This window comes from Equus przewalskii, chromosome 1, assembly GCF_037783145.1.
Source record: "Equus przewalskii isolate Varuska chromosome 1, EquPr2, whole genome shotgun sequence".
Lineage (NCBI taxonomy): Eukaryota > Metazoa > Chordata > Mammalia > Perissodactyla > Equidae > Equus > Equus przewalskii.
In genome coordinates this window covers 137,302,812-137,323,098 of record NC_091831.1, presented here as the reverse complement: position 1 = coordinate 137,323,098, position 20,287 = coordinate 137,302,812, and the positions used below count along the sequence as shown (strand labels likewise).

The following is a 20,287-nucleotide window of genomic DNA, read 5'->3' as shown; positions in this document are numbered from 1 at the left end:
GTGTTCCACTCTTATGACCTAATCACCTCCCAAAGGCCATCAATTTGGGCATTAGGTTTCAACATGTGAATTTGGCAGGGGATGCAAACATTCAGTCCATAGCAGTAGCTAAATGTGCTCCTGTACGTGATGAAAAACTAAAACATGTGCAACTGGGTTAGGGGCCAAAGCTGAAAGGACCTCAAGGAGATTGTAAAAGTTGGTTTGATCATAAACTAAATTGTATTCCCAACACATACTGCAGCATTCAGAAAATGGTATAGATGCTAAATAAATGTCTGATAAATAAACAAATGAGGTCTTGTAAACAAGTAAAACAAATATCCCAATTTAAAAATGTGCAAAAAGAATAAATAGGCATTTTTCCCAGGACACAAATATCTAGGAGATATGTAAAAGCTTGCTCAATCTCACAAATATTCAAAGAAATGCAAATTAAAATAGTATCCTCACTGGGTGTTTTTCTGTTTGTTTTGCCCATCAAACTGACCAAAATAAAATAGAATGATGCTAGGAAGGCATGCACTCTTATATTTGCTAGTGTGAGTGAATATTGTTAAAATGTTTTTGGAGGGCAGTTAGCAATATGTACTAAATGCCTCAAAAATGTATATGCCTTTTGACCAAAAAATTTAATTTTTAGGAAATTTTCCTGAGAGAATAAGTAAGAATTACACAAAGGTTTAGTCATAAATATTATCTCAATGCAGCATTTTTTATTATAATAAAAATTTGTTTATGATTATCTGACTTTAAGAGATGAATTAAATTGTGGTGTATCAAAAATGATGCTGCAAGATTATATTTATGAGCTTAAGAAGATGTTCATGATACATTGCTGAGTAAAAAAAAACAGGTAACATAATAATGTATTTGATATCCCATTTTTATTAAAATATTACATAATATATAATATAAAATATATTATATGATTATATACACATATATAATCTTAAATTTTTTATATATGAAATATATCATAGATATATATGAAAAAAGTCTGAGAAAGCATACTAGGGAGTATTAGCAGGTAAACTGCATAGTGTGAGTGAGGCTAGAGATGCATGCAGGTACCAGATAATTCAGGGCCTTTAGTTCTGAACAGAAATTTGGTTATTTCCTCCATAGCATACAGCCATTGTGAGATTTTAAAGCAGAGTAACAAAAAGATCTGACTGTAATGATTGCTGTGTGGAATATTTTGGAGGTGAGCAAGAGAAGCAGCTGTAGCACGGTGACTGAGAACTTGGACCCCACAGCAAGACAGTCTGGAGTTGAATCCGAGCTACCCCACTTAAAAGCTCTGTAACCATGGGCAAAAGCTCTGTCATCTTTAAGCTCTCTAGGCCCCAGGTTTCCTCTTCTATAAAATGGTGATGGTAATAATACTTACCTCTCAGGAAGGCTATGAGGATCAGGCAATGCAGTGTAAAGTGTTAGTGTCCAGAGTAGGACCTAACACATAATAAGCTCTATATGTTACTGTAATTCTTTTTTTAAAAATAAGGAGGCTCACAGAGGTTGAGGAACTTACTCAAAGCTATACAACTATAATTTTGCAATAATGGTGTAGCTTCAGTTGATGATAAAGTAGAATGATCATACATTTCCTGGGTTATAGTAGGGCACACCATATCACCAACTAATATCCCAAAAGGAGAACAACTCTAACTATTGAAGATGTGATAATAAATCATGATGGTATTTGCATATGCATATTTGATTCCAAGTACAGTAAGATATGTAAAACATAAGTGAAGTTCTATTACTTTTTGAAACAACTGTAAATATCATGGTTTTTTCATGTTCTGTATCCAGAGAGTTTTACCTCGTCTATCTGGTTAGCTCCTTCCAATGCAATGCCTCTGCTCTGGAAGTCGGGGGAGAGTAGATGGATTTAAAATGGGGGGAAGGAACACGGTGATGTACACTCCTCCTCTGGGAGTCAAACCTACATCTGCCTAGCTCCAAAGTTTATGCTTAGTCCATTGATTTACAGGCTTTCACTTCACTTTCAGTGTGGTCGATTTAGGTCTCCTGAGATAACATTAATGAGAAGCTCAAATTTCCTTGGTCACCACAGAGTGACACTGCCAGAAAGGGGTTATTAACAGGTCTGGCTGTTGACAAACTTGTTGAGTGGGAGTGATGTGGATTAAGGCTGCCCCAGCTAGAGAAGCCCAAGGTGACCTGGCCTACATGCCAAACTATACGACCCAGTGGACTTTTTTTATGGTATGAATTAGGACTGCCCCAGGGAGAGAAGCCCAGGGCATCCTCACCTACATGCCGATCTATATGGCCAGATTCGTATCTAAAGTTATATGACCGCACAATAACCAGACCCCATCTGCACTGAAATCATTTAATGACTTTTTACATCATCTTTTCTTTTCTCCAGTAAAAATAAGTCACGTACCCATGCCTTATAAAATTAGCCCTAACCCTCAACTCAGGGCAGCAGTAGAAGCTCTGACCGCCCGTGGGTCCTGTCCCCACGCACCAGCTCTGCCTGCCCATGGGTCCTGTCCCCATGCCAGTGGGGGCAGCAGCTGCTCTGCCTGCCCATGGGCCCTGTCCCCATGCCAGTGGGGGCAGCAGAAGCGGCGGCAGCAGAAGCTCTGACTGCCCATGGGTCCTGTCCCCATGCTATTCTATTCTCTAAATAAAAGAGCACTACTGCCGGATCTTAAGAGTCTAAGAAATCTTTCTTTTGACTCCTCGGCTCACCGACCCCGCATCAGGAGAAGTTGGTGTAGGCTTACCCTTTCATTTCTTTCAGCTAGTTTATTTATTCTGGCTCTCACTTCAACTTGTTATCTCCCTGAGAGCACGCTCATTCCTAACTTCCCCCTCCTAAATCCCCTTTCATCAGAGAGGGCATCATGACCCAAGTTATCTCATTAACCTGTGCTGATAGGCCAATGGTGCTGATTGGGTTATCCCATTCTGTTGTGCATCAAGAATACAGCAATCAAGGGCCAGCCCGGTGGCAGAGAGGTTAAGTGCACAAGTTCCGCTTCAGCGGCCCAGGGTTTGCTGGTTGGGATCCCAGGTTCGGATATGGCACTGCTTGGCACACTATGCTGTGGTAGGCGTCCCACATATAAAGTAGAGGAAGACGGGTGTGTATGTTAGCTCAGGGCCAGTCTTCCTCAGCGAAAAGAGGAGGATTGGCAGCAGTTAGCTCAGCACTAATCTTCCTCAAAAAAAAAAGAATACAGCAATCAAGAAATGTTTAGGCTCTTTGGGTGCTGGAGAAAAAGCAATAAACAGTCTATCAGACCTTGGTGCTATCTTATAGACTAAAATACTTACATCCTTTCAAATGGATAGTGTGAAAGTCTAGATAGAATTTCTCCCAATCAACCATATTCTTTTATTGTTTATTCCCCATTATGTGTGATAAGAAAAGCCAGACGTATTGAAGTTTTCTATATCCCTTAGCAGTGGATTAAGGTATTTTTAGCTGGTGCACTAACTGATCACTGTGTTTACTGCCTTTATCTCTCTTCCTTAGAGGGAAATATTCTAATTCCCAAAACCTTATCAAGATCCTCCTAATTTTAAGCTATACCTCCTTATTGATTAGTCCTTTCTTCTCTACTTATTTCCAGATAACAACTAAACCTCACTTAAGACATTAATTTGAGTCTCTTGGGAATCTAGTGCATGTGTAAGAGTCTTAAAATATTAGTGTTTTAACCTAGACTAAGAATCTATTGATGAAATTTCAGATATCCTAACAGGGTCCAAATAATGAGAAAGATTCACATTTAGAAAGTAAGCCCATTGGCTGAATCTCCTAAGATCTCTCCTGGAATTAAATAGAAGTGATGGTTGTAAAAAACCAGTCATGTTAAGAAGCCTCTGCTTCTTTTGTAGGATGATAGGACAGTAAAGGACTGGAAAGATCATCTGGCAGTAGTTCTCCACTGGGGCTGTGACAATTCCTGGGGTTGCTCCTAGCATTTAGCACCAGGGGTCCAGAACGCCCACAGTGTAGCACTTCCCTGATAAGCGGCACTGTTCGTCTACCCTTTCGCCAAGGGGAAGGAAACGCACCGTGGAATCTTTTCCCCAAAGTCATATGCATGGCCAGTGGCAGAGCTGGAGACAGAACTTGGAACTCCGTCCCAGTATTTTTTCCACTAGAACCACTTTTCTACATAACTGCTCCCTATACAGACAAAGAAAATTGTCCCATTCAAAAGAGTTTCTTTCAGGTGTGATTCTCTCATTCTCCTTAGCTGTTATCTCTCACACTCTAAACCCTCCTTTGGGATGGTTTTCAGTCACATTTCAGAAACTACATAAGAAAATCATTCTCATTATGCTGCAGTATGACATGTTTTTGTGGGGGAAGGTAGCAGTTATATTGTTCATATCCTCAAAAATGCTTTTATTAAACTTGATCACTTGCTTTATTTCCCTACTTAATCCAAATAACTTTTGACTCCTTTAGAAAACCAAACCTACCTTCATATGTATAAAATGTGTTGTTTTTAAGCATCGAAAGGAATGAACATGCAGTTCTCATTCAACATATAACATTCACTGCAAGTGTCTTGTGTGCCAGGGTTGTGTTAGGTTCTGTGGGTGCAGAAAATATAATGTGAAAAGAAAAAAAGATGACCTCTCTTTCAGATGCTCTCAGAGAGGACAGACTTGTGAGAAGGTGAGTCCAATATAGTGGACATAGCGATACGATGGGATGCTATTTGAATGTGGAGAAGGGGCACTTAAGCCCAATGTGGGTAGTCAGATAGGTCTTCTGGAGGATTGATTTCCCAGTTTAGAACTGAGGGGTAGCAGGTGATAATCATACAAAATGGTAGTAAAAAGAGAGTTTTAGGATAAGAAGAATTGGCGATGGAAATCTAGACAAGATTTGCCTCTGCAAATGTTGGGTTACACAAGGAAATGTGTCACAATTGTGGAAAAGCAAATAGTTTAGTTTGGCAGAAACATAGATAAGCTGCCTGTCAGTTGGCAAATGGGAATGGAAGGGATAAAGAGGCTAGGATGAGACCGGATGCAACAGAATTTATGAGCCAGGCCAAGGACTTTGGGCTTTATCTTGGGAAAATAAGTAACCACTGAATGGTTTTCAGAAGATATTTGGTAATTCCAAAAATAGAATTTTGAATAAATAATCAGCTTCTAAAAATGAGAGCTTCATAGAACAATATTCGTTAGATGCAGAATATATAGTCTGACATTCTTGTTGAAATTCCTCACATCCACTCCCATCAATATTGTAAACATTTCTGATCCTGGACCAAGTTTGGCACAGATCCTATCCTCCATTTCTACACTCAATGATAAGCCTCTGTCCTCAACCAATACTATTCTGAACTAGTGCTCATCAGTGCTGGGGAGAGATGGTATAGTAAAGAATGAGGAGACATCAGTTCAGGGTACATGAGGACACTGTCAAAGAGGGAGGATTTATTGCATTATTATACACACAACACAATTAAATATTAATGAAAATGTCACTTTTCCTGTCATTACCAGGCTTTTGTTTTGCAAAGATAATCTACTGAACCAAGTGGTGAAAGACACATAGTGTTATTTGTATCTGAGTGAATGTTGGAGATGTAGTTAAGAACGTTTTGGAAAAAATATGGTTTTACAAATTGCTAAAGGATAGATGAGCAAAAATGTCCACTGGAGATAGCTCCAGTAATTAAAGAGGTATCTTTGGGTGCTGACCAAGGAATGCTTTTTATGTGTAACAGTATTTACAGTCTATTGTTCTTCCGCGTTAAATTAAAGCACCCACCATACTCACGTGTTTTCTTTGTAGGAGGTGTCGAATTTCACATGCTGATATACAAGTGAAAATTCCATCGGAGCCTCAATAAAGTAGAAGGGAAACATTCTTCAGAAGATTGACTATGAAAAAAAGTAATAAACATGGCAGTAGTGAAAGTATAAAGGTTTTCTCACGACAGAAGAGCTTTGTACTTATTTAAAATCAGATGGCAAGGAGACAGATGGCGAGAGATTAAAGACAGTGAAGAAGGGAAAGGAAATAGGACGTTAATATTTTTCTGAGACAACATGAAAGAATGAAAGAAAGTAAATTGAAACATGAGAATGTAGAGGCAAATGAGTAAGAAACAGAAAATCATTGTTTATTTATACCTCCTCTATTTTCTAAAAGAATTTGAAAGAGCTTAGAAAAGAGGACACCGGAATAATAAAGTTAATAAACAGAAGAAAGACCAGGACTCAAAAAGGAGGAAGAAGCAAACATGATCACCATGAGAGCTGATAGAGCTGGGTGATTGAGTGTCAAATTTGGCTCCAAAGTTTTTGGCAATTGGAGCAAAGGGGAAATGTGATATGTTTCCAGGTACCTCCTGCTGCATAACAAACCACCTCAAAACTGTGACTTAGAATATTAACAATCATTTATTATTATGTCTCGTGGTTCTGTGAGTTGAACTGGCGTATAGTTCAGCAGGGAGGTTCTGGCTCTTGATCTGTCACGCAGTTCTGGTCAGTGGCTGGGGCTTGAGTTGTCTGAAGACGAGCTCGTTCACATGTCTGGAAAGTCGCATGGGCTGGAAAGACTCAAACAACAGGGCTCAAATGCTGGGGCTTTCAAGCATCTGTGTTTCTGTGTGTTCTCTCTAGCATGGTAACTTCAAGGTAATTCCAAAGATACATGCAAGCAGAAGCTGTATTCCCTTTATGACCTACCCTTGGAAGTCACTCAGCATCACTCCCTCTGCAGTTCTTTAGAAGCAAGTCTCTAAGGCTGATCTATGTTCAAGGGGAGGGGAATGAGTTCCCTTTTTGAAGAAAGGAACTGCTAAATAATCTGTAACATATTTTAAAACTACCACAGGATATAACAGATTTCTCATTGTCAAAATGGTAACAATGTATCACTTGTCCAAGCTTGCACCTGATGTCCGTCTTGTGATTTAGATGACGTAAGGGGGAGGATCATTAAGCGTGAGAGTAGAGATGAACAGATGGTGAGATTAAGGAGAACGGTGTGTGTTTAGAATATCTCTTCATAGAAGCATATAATCCCAGCATTGCAGAGCCTTGCTTCTCAAAGTGTAGTCTAAGACCAGCAGCATCTGCACAATGAGAGTTTGTTAGAAATGCAGAATCTTGGCCCCAACCTCAGACCTACTGAATCAGAATTGCATTTTAGCAAGACCACACAGGGGATTCCTGTGCATAATAAAGTTTGAAAAGCACTGGTTAAGAGGCCAAATCGAATTCTTGGGTAGTGGGGAGGGACAAATTGTTGCTGTGTACACACTTAGAGCAGGCTGTGTGTCCTCCTTTATGGGACAAAACAGAATATGAGTGGGATAAGGCAGTTACTAAATAGTGGAGTCCTCTGAGATTGAGAATTCCATACATTCATTGACGAGGACATCTAGGATGGGTGTTCGATACTTAGGTGGAATTGAAATAGAAATAAGAACTAAGTGGTTTGGGGAAAGGGTGCAGTTATGGAGGATGAAGGTTGGAATAAGGCTGGAGAGCTGATATTGCAGAAGTATGAACAATGGTATCCAAATAAATGGTAGCCAGAAAGGAAAAATACCAAGCTGGTTTTCAGAGACAGAGAAATATTATTTTGGTGCACTGGAATTGTGTTGTATGGAATGTTACATGAAGCAAGTAGATTATTGACTGAGGCATTAACTTTGTTTTACAGAAATATCTGTAGTAATGACATTTATTATCCTGATAAATATCCTATATATAGTTAAGGGCAGACAACTAACAGAATGGTATCAAATATTGGCAAATTGCAGTCCACCGACACTGATATTTCAAATTGTTTTGTGTATGTGGTTTCTATTAATAGTGTAGGGCTTGGATACTGTAGGTATCCTTGAAGAAAGGGCTGATACCAATTCTGGGCCAGGAAATGAATAAAATGTGTCTGGAATATCTTGTCATACTGAAAGACAAGGAAGCTATTAGAGACAACTGAGTTCGTGTCAAATGGACATCAGAGCTAATTTGAAGGGGGTTGCAGTTGCCAAAGATGAAAGAATATTAGCACAAAAAAAAGAATAATAATGATAATGGATTGAGACATATCAAATATGTTAAAATCCATTAGTTCTTAACAATACTCACACACAAAACTTTCATTAGTCACCTTTGGGAGATGCTGTGGAACCAACACTTTATTCTAAAAATTAACAAATGAAGTGAAACAATTGAGCATTTATATCACATTTCTTGTACAAATAGTATTTAAGGGTGCCAAATAGTTAATTTGGGAAAGACTTTTTAAACTAATTTCAGTGAATAAATATGGGAACAATGGTAAAATTAGAATGTCACCATTGAACTCCTAATGAAATAATGGATTTAGGCCATGATCATCAACGGCTATTAAAAACCATTAGGTGAATTGCTGATGGAGAGTTTTATAATGGTGGATCAGGCTGACAACAGCAATCCTATTGCCCAATCTTAATGTTACAAAAAAGAGAAAAACTGGACATTATGAGCCTCCTAATGGAACTACACAACACCCCTATAAAATCATCATGCCATTAATCTAGGCTGAATTTGATCGAGCCTTTAGCTTTCCAGAAAATATAGGAGCCAGAGGAATGTGTAAAAGTCCCCATCGGGAGGCAATCAGCAAAGTTTAGAATGTGGGACTCCACTTTCTTCAACAAATAAATTGTGAGGGAAGAAAAATAGTGAGGGAGAATTTATAGATTAAAAGATATATAAGAGACTATGGGTTTCAGTTCTAACATATAAAGGGCTAGGAAATTGTCATTTCCCTTCCTACAGTAAGAAAAATTGCTGAATAAAACCCTGAAAATTAGTTTTTTCTTAGACACATTAGAGAACTGAAGCCACAGGACAACTGCCACCTTATAATCTGGAGAGACAAGTGGTTACAGAGAATCTCAGCCAAGATGAGCTGACATGAGCAGACACCACTGGAGCCAGAAACAGCCAAGGGGACTTAAATGGTAATTTTGCTGAATTCTTGGAGGCTGAGTGTTGACTAGCTTGAGAGTAAGAAACTGCTAGGTCCCAGGCTTATGGGGTCCACATACTTTTGAAGGTTTTTACCTCTAGAAACCTACGAGGATTCCAAGGTATAGATCTGAGAAAAATCTCACTTGGGACAGGGAGAGGGGAAAGTAATCATTTTGAATTATGTGTATGGGAAAAATAGCCATTGGGAATACTCCCAGCATGGACTTCCTGACAAAGGCCTGCCCTCCTTAATTTAAACAAGGGGAAATACTTTATCAGAGCCTGTCTGACCCTGGGGCAAGGCAATAAGCCAACTCTAGTCCCTCTAGCTTTCCTATCTCACCTGAAGGGAGGAAAAAAAGGCTAAAAAACTTTTGTGAAGGTCACAGCCCAGGGACATAGGCCCAGTGAGATATAATCATAAGATTATAGAACATTTTGCCTTCCTATACGTTACCATCACATCAACAGAGTTTCAGTACAATAGCAGTGGATTATGATTGAGAGAACTGCAAGACACAGGCTCAATTTAAGAAACTGCACTTAAAGAAACTCAAAAACAAGAGAAGGGGTGAAAAATGGACTCTAGAAGAAACCAAAGTCTTTGGTACCTACAGTTAAAGCAAAACTTTAAACACAGCTCAACGTCTTGCTAGATTAAGATAAAACCTTGCACTAAAGGCCTGTTTATTTCATTTCCCATTGCTCAGTACATCATGTCCTGCTTTCAACAAGAAATGCAAGGGATGCTAAAAGGCCAGAAAAAGAACAATCTGAAGACAAAAAGCAAGCATGAGGATCAGCCTCAGATGTGACAGAGATTTTAGAATTATCAGATAGGGAATTTAAAATATCTGTGATTCATTGATTAATATGTGAAGGACCCCAGTGGAAAAATAATACAACATGCAAAAAAGATGGGTAATGTAAGTAAAGAGATGGAAACCCTAAGTAAAAATCAAAAAGGAATGCTAGAAATCAAAACCACTGTATCAGAAATGAAGAATCCCTTTCATGGTCTCATTAGACTGGACATAGCCAAGGAAAGAATCAGTGAGTTTGAAGATATGTCAAGAAAATTTCCCAAAGTGAAATGCAAAGAAAAAAAGAATAATAAAAAAGAACAAATTATCCAATAAATATGGGACAATTATAAAAGATATACTGTGTGCATAATTGGAATACTAGAAAGAGAAGGAAGAGAAAAAGGAGCAAAAACATTTAAAGTAATAATGGTTGAAGATTTTCTGAAATTAATGACAGAAAACAAACCACCACAGATCCAGGAAACTTAGAGAACACTAAACAGGGTAAATATGAAAAAACAGACATATTGTATTAAAATGGTATAAAGTCAAAGATAAAGAGAAAACTTCTAAAGAAGTCAGGGGACAAAACAAAACATCTTACCATTAAAGAAACAGTGGTAAGAATTACAGTAGAGTTCTTGACAGAAATCATGCAAGCAAAAAAGAGTGGAGCAAAATATTTAATGTGTTGAATGAATGAAAAACACCAACCTAAAATTCTATGTTCAGCAAATTTATCCTTCAAAAGTGAAGGAGAAATAAATACTTTTTCAGACAAACAAAAACTGAGGAAATTAATCAACAGTAGACCTGTCCTGCAAAAACTGTTAAAGAAGTTCTTCACAGGGAAGGAAAATGATGTAGGTCAGAAACTCAGATCTATATAAAGAAAGGGAGCATCAGAGAAGGAATAAATGAAAGATAAAAATCTTTTATTTTTCTTATTCTTAATTGATCTAACAGTTAACTGTTCAAAGTAATAATTGTAAAAATATTGGGTGATTTTGACATATGGATAAATAAAATGAATGATGGCAATGTTATAAGGGATGAGAGGGAGGAATTGGTGATACTCTTGTAAGGTACCTGCACTACCCATGAAGTGGCATAGTGTTATTTCAAGCGTAAACTTAGATTAGCTGTAAATGTATATTGCAACCTCTAAGGCAAACACAAAAAGGAGGAGAAAGAAGTATAGTTGATTTGCTAAGAGAGGAGAAAAAATAGAATCTTGTGGCATGCTCAATTAAAACCAGAAAAGGGAGAAAAAGAGAAGAATATTTTAAAAAGGGAACAGAGAACAAATGGTATGAATAGAAAACAGTTAAAAACATGGTATATATTAATTCAACTGTATCAGTAGTCACAAATAGGTTAGAAATAAAGGATGTGAAAGGGCATACCAGAATAACACTAATCAAAAGAAAGATGAAGTAGTTAATAAATTTCAGACAAAGCAAACTTAAAAGCAAGGAAAATTACCAGAGATAAAGAGAGGGCATAACACAATGATAAATCAGTCAATTCTCTAAGAAGACATAACGGTACTTAACATGGTTTCATCTAGCAACAGAGCATCAAAATATGTGAGGCTAGAACTGCAAGGAAATATAAACAAATCCATAATTATGGTTGCAAACTTCAACATCCCTTTTTCAGTGATTGATAGGTCTAGAAGGCAGAAAATCAGTAAGGGTATAGTGGAACTAAACAACATGATCAATCAAATGCATCTAACTGCATCTATAGAATACTTCCAAGAACAGCATTATACATGTTGTTCTCAAGCTCACATGGAACATTCACCAAAATAGGCCATGTTCTAGATCATAAAACACACCTTAAAATTTTAAATAATAGAAATCATCCAAATATGTCCCAGATCACAATGGACTCAAACTGGAAATCAATCAAAGAAATACAGATATAGATCAAACACCATAATTCTAAATAAGTAACACATGGATCAAAGAAGTATCTAGAGATACTAAAATATTTTGAGCTAAACAAAAATGAAAACACTACTTATTAAAATTTGTGAGATGCAGCAAAATTAGTGTTTAGAGGGAAATTTATAGCACTGAGTGCACATGTATTTGAGAATAAGATAGAGCTAAAATAAATTTAAGCTTACATATTAGGAAAGTGTAGAAAGAAGAGCAATAAAAGCCTAATCCAAGTAGAAGACAAGAAGTAAATAAAAATTAAAGCAGAAATCAAAGAAATTGAAAACAGTAACTTAATAGAGAAAATTAACAAAACCAAAAGATGGTTCTTTGAAAAGATCAATAAAGTTGATAAACCTCTAGTCAGACAGAATAACCAGGAAAAAAGAGAGAAGATGCAAATTATTAATATCAGAAATAAAAGAGGGGGGATACACAAAAGTCAATTACTTTCTTATATACCAGCAACAAATAAGTGGAATTTGAAATTAAAAATACAATAGTTTCCATTAGCATCAAAAAAAAAACCTAAATAGAATGTAGTATTTGGTATAAATATAACAAAGTATATATAAGATCCATATCAGGAAACTACAAAATTCTGAGGAATGAAATCAAAGAAGATCTAAATAAATGGAGAGATATTCCATGTTTATGAATTGGAAGACAATACTGTTAAGATGTCAGTTCTTCTCAACTTGATCTATAGATTCAATTCAATTCCAACAAAATATTAGCCAGATTATTTTGTGGATATTGGCAAACTGATCCTAAAGTTTGTATTGAAAAGCAAAAGACCCAGAATAGCAAACATAATACAGAAGAAGAACAAAATTGGAAGACACTATCCAACTTCAGGATTTATTATAAACCTACAATAATCGAGACTGTCTGTAGCATTAGTGAAAGAATGGATAAATAGATCAGTGGATCAGAAAAGAGAGCCAAGAAATAGACCCACAAATACTGTCAACTGATCTTTGACAAAAGAGCAAAGACATTTCAAGAGATAAAGGATAATCTTTTCAACAAATGCTGGGACAAGTGGACATCCAATGTAAAATAATGAATCTAGACACACAAATTGCATGTTTCACAAATTATCTCAAAATGGATCATAGACCTAAACATAAAATATAAAGCTAGAAAATATCTAAAAGATAACACAGGAGAAAATCTAGATAATCTTGAAATTGGCAATGACTTCTAATACCACATCAAAGCATGATCTATGAAAAAAATTGATAAGTTGGACTTAATTAAAATAAAAACTTCTGCTCTGTGAAAGACGATGTCAAGAGAATGAGAAGACAAGTCACAGACTAGGAGAAAATATTTGCAAAAGACACACTTGTTAAAGAACTGTTATCTGAAATATGCAAAGAACTCTTAAAACTCAACAATAAAAAACTAAACAACTCAATGGAAAAATGGACCCAAGACCTTAAAAGACACCTCACCAAAGAAGATATACAGATGGCAAATAAGCATATGAAAAGATAGTCCATATCATAAGTCATCAAGGAAATGTAGATTGAAACAAGAATAAGATACCACTACATCCCTATAAGAATAGCCAAAACTTGTTACACTGACAGCACTAAATGCTGACAAGGATGGAGAGTAACAGGAACTCTCATACATGCTGATGGGAAATCAAAATGGAGGACATTTTGGGAGACATTTTGGTGGTTTCTTACAAAACTAAACATATTCTAACTTTATGATCCAGCAATCACACTCCTTGGTATTTACTTAAAGGAGTTGAAAACTTATGTCCACACAAAAACCTGCACACAGATAGTTATAGCAACTTTATTCGTAACTGTCAAAACTTGGACGCAACCAAGATATCCTTCAGTAGTCAAAGGTATAAATAAACTGTGGTACATCCAGACAACAGAATATTATCCAGTGCTAAAAAGAAATGAGCTATCAAGCCATGAAAAGACATGGAGGAACCTCAAATACATATTACTAAGTGAACGAAGCCAATCTGATAAGGCATGGTATGATTCCAAATCTATGACTTCCTGGAAAAGGCAAAACTATGGAGACAATGAAAAGATTGGTAGTTGTAAGGAGTTTGAGGGGGGGGTGGGGGATGAATAGGTGAAGTACAGAGCATGTTTAGGATGGTGAAACTATTCTGTATGATAATGTGTTGCCAGCGTTATGCATTTGTTAAAACAGAACTTTACAATGAAAGGAATGAACCTCAATGTATGCAATTTTTGCAAAGTTTTTTAGGATGTTTTGTAGTCACAAGAAAAAATGCAGACTATGACAAAAGAATCTAACTGTGTCACAAACAAATGAAACAATCTCACTGAGGAGTTGGGGGAAGGGTGCTAACTAACCTAAGTAACTTTGGAAATGAATGGAGTCTGTAGACTGAAGGCAAAAGGAACTGCACATAAACACTATATCCTAGTTGATAAATGTCTTCCATGGGTTATAAGTTAGCAATTTTTGTTGTAAACTGGTATACAGGTATATTAGAATTAAACAATTAAACAAATAGAGGGTAGATGATAGGAGCCAGGTTTCTCACTGTTGTGGGAATTTACAGATATGCAAGGGGAGGAGGCTAGAATGATCCATGTGGTAATGGATTACATCAATAAGAACTCACGTTTAAGTTAATATGGGTACAAATGGTTACATGTAGAAATATTTATAGATGTGTATATGTATGTGTCAGTATACATGCATGTATTTCTTTACTTTGTCAGCTTAGAGGGCCTAAAAGAAACAACACACCAGTAGCAGCAAGTATACCAACTATCCAGACTATGGTTTCCAATACCATTCTCCAAAAAAAGCAACTGGGGCTCCTTGGAGAAATGGGTGATGCTAGGGCTGTGGCAGGAATATACAAGAGGAGACTGGAGCATCTTGTAGTGCCAGAATGTAAAAAAGTGCTTAAAAAATAAATAAATAAACCCTACACACAACATTGATGAGGATATGTCAAAGGGGCACAGGAGCTGCATGTAACCCCCCTATTCATTATATGAAGAATGACCCCAAAGATATCTGTTTCTAATCTCTGGAACCTGGAAATGTTACCCTATAAGAAAAAATGGTCTTTGCAGTGTTGTTTAGTAAGGAAGATTATCCTACATAATCTGATTGGACCCTAAACACAATCACATGTAATCTAATTGGAGGGAGGCAGAGGGAGCTTTGACATAGACACAGAGAGGAAGAGGAGGCAATGTGTTCATGGAGGCAGAGATTAGAGTGAGGTGGCCACAAGCTAAGGATTGCTGATGTCTGCCAGAAGCTGGAAGAGGCAAGGAATGAATTCTCTGCCTTCAAAGGAAGCACAGCTTGGCCAACACTTTGTTTTTGACTCAGTGAAACTGATTTTGACATCTGGCCTCCAGAACTGTCAGAGAATAAAGTGCTGTTGTTGTAAGCCATCGACTTTGTGGTGATTTGTTGCAGCAGCCCTGGAAAACTAATATAGCCAACTGAACGATCTCCAAATGGCCAAAGTCAGAAGAATTTGAGGAACAAAGTTAAGCAAGTAGTATTGGATTATAACCCAAAGTATGAAATAAATATCCATGAGTTCATACTGATATAAATAAATGATGGGATAAATATATAAATGGGATAGAAGAGACAAATCTCTCATACAGAAGAATTCCACAGCAATTATGTAGATGCCTCCCCACTCAATGAGGTGGAGCATAGCTCTCTTCTCCTTAAGTGTGGGCTGTGCATAGCGACTTCCAGAGAGTACACATGAAAAGCAGGAAAAAGGAGTAATTTTATAAACACTGCTTCACCTAGATGATCAAGGTCATCATCAACAGTCATGAATCAGGTTAACAGGTTGCTATGGATCAGATTGCTATGAAATAATGAATATGGCACTTTACCTCTGTTATCTTTCTCCTCAAGACCATAAGCCCTGTCTAATCATGGTAAAAATGTCAAATTCTCCTAGAGGGGCATCCTGCAATATACCTGACTCCTGAAAACTGGCAAGGTTATCAAAAACAAGGAAAGGCTGAGAAACTGTTTACAGCCAAGAGAAGCTATTTTTGTTTAGTGTTTCCTTCTATTTATATGTGTTGCTTTTGAACAAAATTAACTTCTCTGCTAATTGTACCATTCGGGCCATCTCAATTTGGATTTATTTTTACTCCTTTTGTTCTTGATATAGGCCACATAGTTCTGTGTCTTCACATGTCTAGTGAGTTGTGATTGGATACCTGATATTATGAATGATGCATAGTAGACACGTGGAAGAGTGACTTATATTCTAATCAACAGTTAACTTGGCTGGACCAAACTCCATATTCTATCCCCTCTGCCGTCAGTGGCTGACATTTTCCTCAGATCTGTGGTTTCCAGCTTCTGTTTTTGTTCCTTCTTTTACTAGTTTCTCTGTGGCCTCCTTTGTGAATATTAGTTTAGTGGTCCACCAACATTTCAGGCCAACATTGGTCGCATATTTTGAGACTCACCCACTACGTGACTCTTTCCTTCCAAACTGCCCTCTTTAGCCTTCTGATTGCTCTCCAAAACCTGAACTCTAGCCTCGTAGCGTCACAGTGGTAAGACTTTGGCATTCTGCTGCCCTGAGCTGCTGTGCACACTGGGAATTGTCCCCAGGCAAGAAGCTCCAAATTCCCCAGTCTCACAGGTGCAATTCCTGTTTTTCCAGAGTAGATTTCCTTCCAGTTTTTACCTGTTTTTGGTTATTTTCCAGTGCCTCCAGATGGGTTTTCTTCGTAAACATTTTTGTTCAAATTTTAGAACTTTACATCTGTGAGTGGTTTGGTCTATCCAAGCTACTCCAGCATATCAGATAAAATAGTCAGTCAATGAACTCTTTTTGGAGGTTCAGCAAAGTTTAGCCCAGTTTAAAATGAGACAGACCTCTGCTCTATTTCTTTCTCATTTTTATTCCATAAACATTTATTTAGTGCTTATTAGGTACTGGGAACAGTTCTAAGTTCTTTGCAAATACCAACTCATTTATTCCTCACAAACAACCCCAGTGGAAACTGCTATTATTTTTCTCATTTGCCAACAGAAAAACTGAAGTAAAGAGAGGTTCAGTTACTTGCCAGAGTAACACACAGCTAGAAAATGGGCTAATTGCTGAACCCAGCTTACTGTTTAGGCATAGGTCATTCTTCTTAACTATTCAAAAAGAAACAAGTTGATGCAGGGATTTTGAATGTCCCTCAAATCATGCATAATGCTGCCTTTTATAGTCCACGAGAGTAACTGAAATAGTCTCTATCAGATATCCTGGTTGTAAGGCTGGCTCTCCCATTAATTTTATACATGACTGGTATATCATGTCTCTTATCTCCCAGCCCCAGTTTAGTCATCTATGAAGTGGAGTGATACTATGTTTAACTCTAACAGCATGCATACTCCAGAAAGATCAGAAGACAAGCAATTCATCCACCTGTGTATTTCCTCTTTGTCTCCACTAGAGGGTGGAGTGAGACCAGACAGACTTGGTTACAAGAATTGAAAAAAGAAACTCTACTGTAAAAAGTTTATTTAAAAAAACTTTTTTTAGATCGTGTAATACTATGCATTATAAAAAATGTAGGACATAAAGAAGAAATCATCACCTTACCCATTCTCCTTCTCTCACGTTCTACATTTAGTTGATGACTGTATTATGTAGAGTCTAACAGGGATTTCAGCGGTTTACAACTGGATTCTAATGTTGCTGGTGCCATAGAGCCCGTTCTTCCTTACTTCGCTTATCTCCTTGACCTCTAATAGTTCTGATTTCCATGAGTGCTGAGGACACTGATGCATGTAAGGCTTGAACTCTCTCCCCATTTGGAGTGCATAAAGGACTACCAGATGCAGAGGTAGACCGCAGACAGGGAGGAAGCAGACACAGAAGAAATTCACTCTAAGCAAAGAAAGCATCTAGCATGACTTTTCGACTCAACAATGAGGACTGAGAGTTAGACTGTGCAAGTTTCAAGGTAGTGATGGTATGTGACCTCATGCCAATCCAGCTATCCTGGTAGCCTGTGTGCTCCCTGTGGAAAAATGGGTGGCGTGTGTCCTGAAAACTTCTCTCACTACGCTCTATAGAACATCATTGCTCAATCTACCCTGCTTTGGACATTCTGCAATTAAAGACAATAGGGATGGGGGACTGTGAGGTGAATAGCCTTTCCTGCTTCATAAGATACTGCTGAGATTCCGCTGCATTTTGAGACTGAGCACTGGTGGCCAGGGGAAATCAGCAAATTTCTGGATTTCAGAGCAGAAGATGCTGGTGGCAAGGGGAATGCTGAAATTTTTGTTGTTGTTGTTCTGTAAGCACATGTAGGAAATCCACTGCAAACTCTCAGAAATATTTTGGAGAGATTGTACAGAGGAAAGGAAGTCCTGCTTGGGCCTGTGAGGCTTGGAGCTAGCAAGATTAGAATATAAATTTGTGTGACTCAGTCTGCCCTCACAGGCTTGAGAGGTTTGGAGATATCTACCTTTCATAGATGTCTCTCAAATTTGTCTCTTTCTCTCTGCTCCCCGTGCCACTGCATACTTCATTTCTCACCCAGAGAAATTTCTCACTTCTTAGCCTGGATCCTACCTTCTGTCTTTCTCCAAGTTTCAATCCGTTGTTGACATGAACGCCAGACTGATTTTCTGTGGCACAAATTAAATTATTAATTGTCACTCTTCTGCTTAAAAATCTCAGCGGTGAGCCAGCCCTGATAGCCTGGTGGTTAAAGCTCAGCATGCTCCACTTCGGTGACCCAGGTTCAGTTCCTGGGCTCAGAACCACAACTATCAGTAGCCATGTGGTGCTGGTGGCTCATATAGAACAGCTAGAAGGACTTGCAACTATAATATACAACTATGTACTGGGCTTTGGGGAGGAAAAGAAAATCTCAATGGCTCCTCATTTCTTTGGAAAAGTATCCAATCTCCTATATTGATTTGGAAGATTTTTTCATGATTTGACTTCAGTCACCCTGCTTAGACATTTCATTCACCTTCCCATCTTGTACTTTATGCTCTAGTCACATTTAACTGTTGACAGTTTCATGAACTGATCATGTATCTTATTTTTGTGCATTTCAGTGTCTTCCTTATCTTTACATTCACAGTGTTTAGTACAATGTGTGTATAATAGGTACTTGATAAATATTCATTTAATAAGTGAATGAACAGGATGTGCTCATATGTTCTCTGAGATGGACTCAAGAGAGAGAAATTGCAAGACTCAAACATTTTCAAGAGGTGATGAAATTCAAGGTTATAATGATACTAATAACAATAGTAATATTATTACTAATACTATTAGTAACAATAGGTAGCATTTATTGAGCACTGACTATCAGGTATTCTTGCCATAAGATCCATTGTAATATCCCTTTGATCCTCCCCACAATCCTATGAAGTAGATACTACTATACCCATTGAACAGAAAAGAAAGCTGAGGCACAGTGTAGTTTAGAAACTTGCTTAGGGGCCGGCTCAGTGGCGCAGCAGTTAAGGGCACATGTTCGGCTTCTCCGCGGCCCGAGGTTCGCTCGTTTGGATCCCAGGTGTGGATATGGCACCGCTTGGCTCAGCATGCTGTGGTAGGCGTCCCACATATAAAGTAGAGGAAGATAGGCACAGACATTAGCTCAGGGCCAGTCTTCCTCAGCAAAAAGAGGAGGATTGGCAGCGGATGTCAGCTCAGGGCTAATCTTCCTTAAAAAAAAAAAAAAGCAAGAAACTTGCTTAAATTAATCTGGCCAGCAAAAGGTGGAGCCAAAATTTGAATACAGTCAAACTAACACCAGAACCTGCATGTCATGTGACTGTGGAGTATACTGGGGGTGGAGAACGTCTGTGGCATGAAAGTGAACATCATTGGTTTTGAAAAATTTGAGGAATTGTAATGTCAAGGTGTTAAAAGGAATATTGACCTGGATTTTTTATTATCTGTTCCTTGTTTACATTCTCCACTAGAAGGAAAACACTAAAGGAGAAGGGAATTTGCCTCTCTTTCACATTGAATACCAAGCGCCTAGAAAGTGTTTAGCATATATCAATAGTAGTTACTCCATAAAAATTGAGGGAAGAAAGGAATTATAAAGGATTTGTTGAAATTACAAAAGATCTGTTTTTGGCATTACCTTCATTTTACCAAATGTATTTTAAGTTCCTTAAGTGTATGTAACTTTCTTTGCCTCCTTTCAGTTAGTCTGGCACTGTGTATAATAAGTGTTTAATAAGTAATTATTGATTGGTTGAAGAGTGTCAGAAAAATTAATGAAAGACTTTGAAATGGTCACCCTGTTGGCTGATCTCTGCCTTTCAATATCTTTGGCTATTTTACAACTCAATAAAATGTAGAAAATTAATAATAATACAACTGATTTTGTCCATAGAAATGCTAATTAGTTGTGCCTGGTGGGATGTAATTGATTATTGATCTATTCCATTTCAGCATTTTTTATCTGACTATATACATGTGTTTGAATACTTTGAACAGGTTATAAAAACTTACTGATTCCCTCATTAATTAATGAG

The 20,287-nt window shown here is 37.6% G+C and overlaps 1 long non-coding RNA gene across 2 annotated transcripts in view; it reads left to right on the top strand.

Annotated features, from left to right (window-relative positions):
- Positions 1-20,287, top strand: part of LOC103556379 (uncharacterized) — an 85,895-nt gene that overhangs the window by 11,393 nt on the left and 54,215 nt on the right. Inside the window, exon 3 of one of the 2 annotated variants that reach the window (XR_011528372.1) lies at positions 5,813-8,058. The exons of the other annotated variant lie outside the window; for it this stretch is intronic. This is a non-coding gene — a long non-coding RNA (uncharacterized lncRNA). Of the gene's footprint in view, positions 1-5,812; positions 8,059-20,287 lie in introns of those variants that run through there. 2 annotated transcript variants of the gene reach the window in all.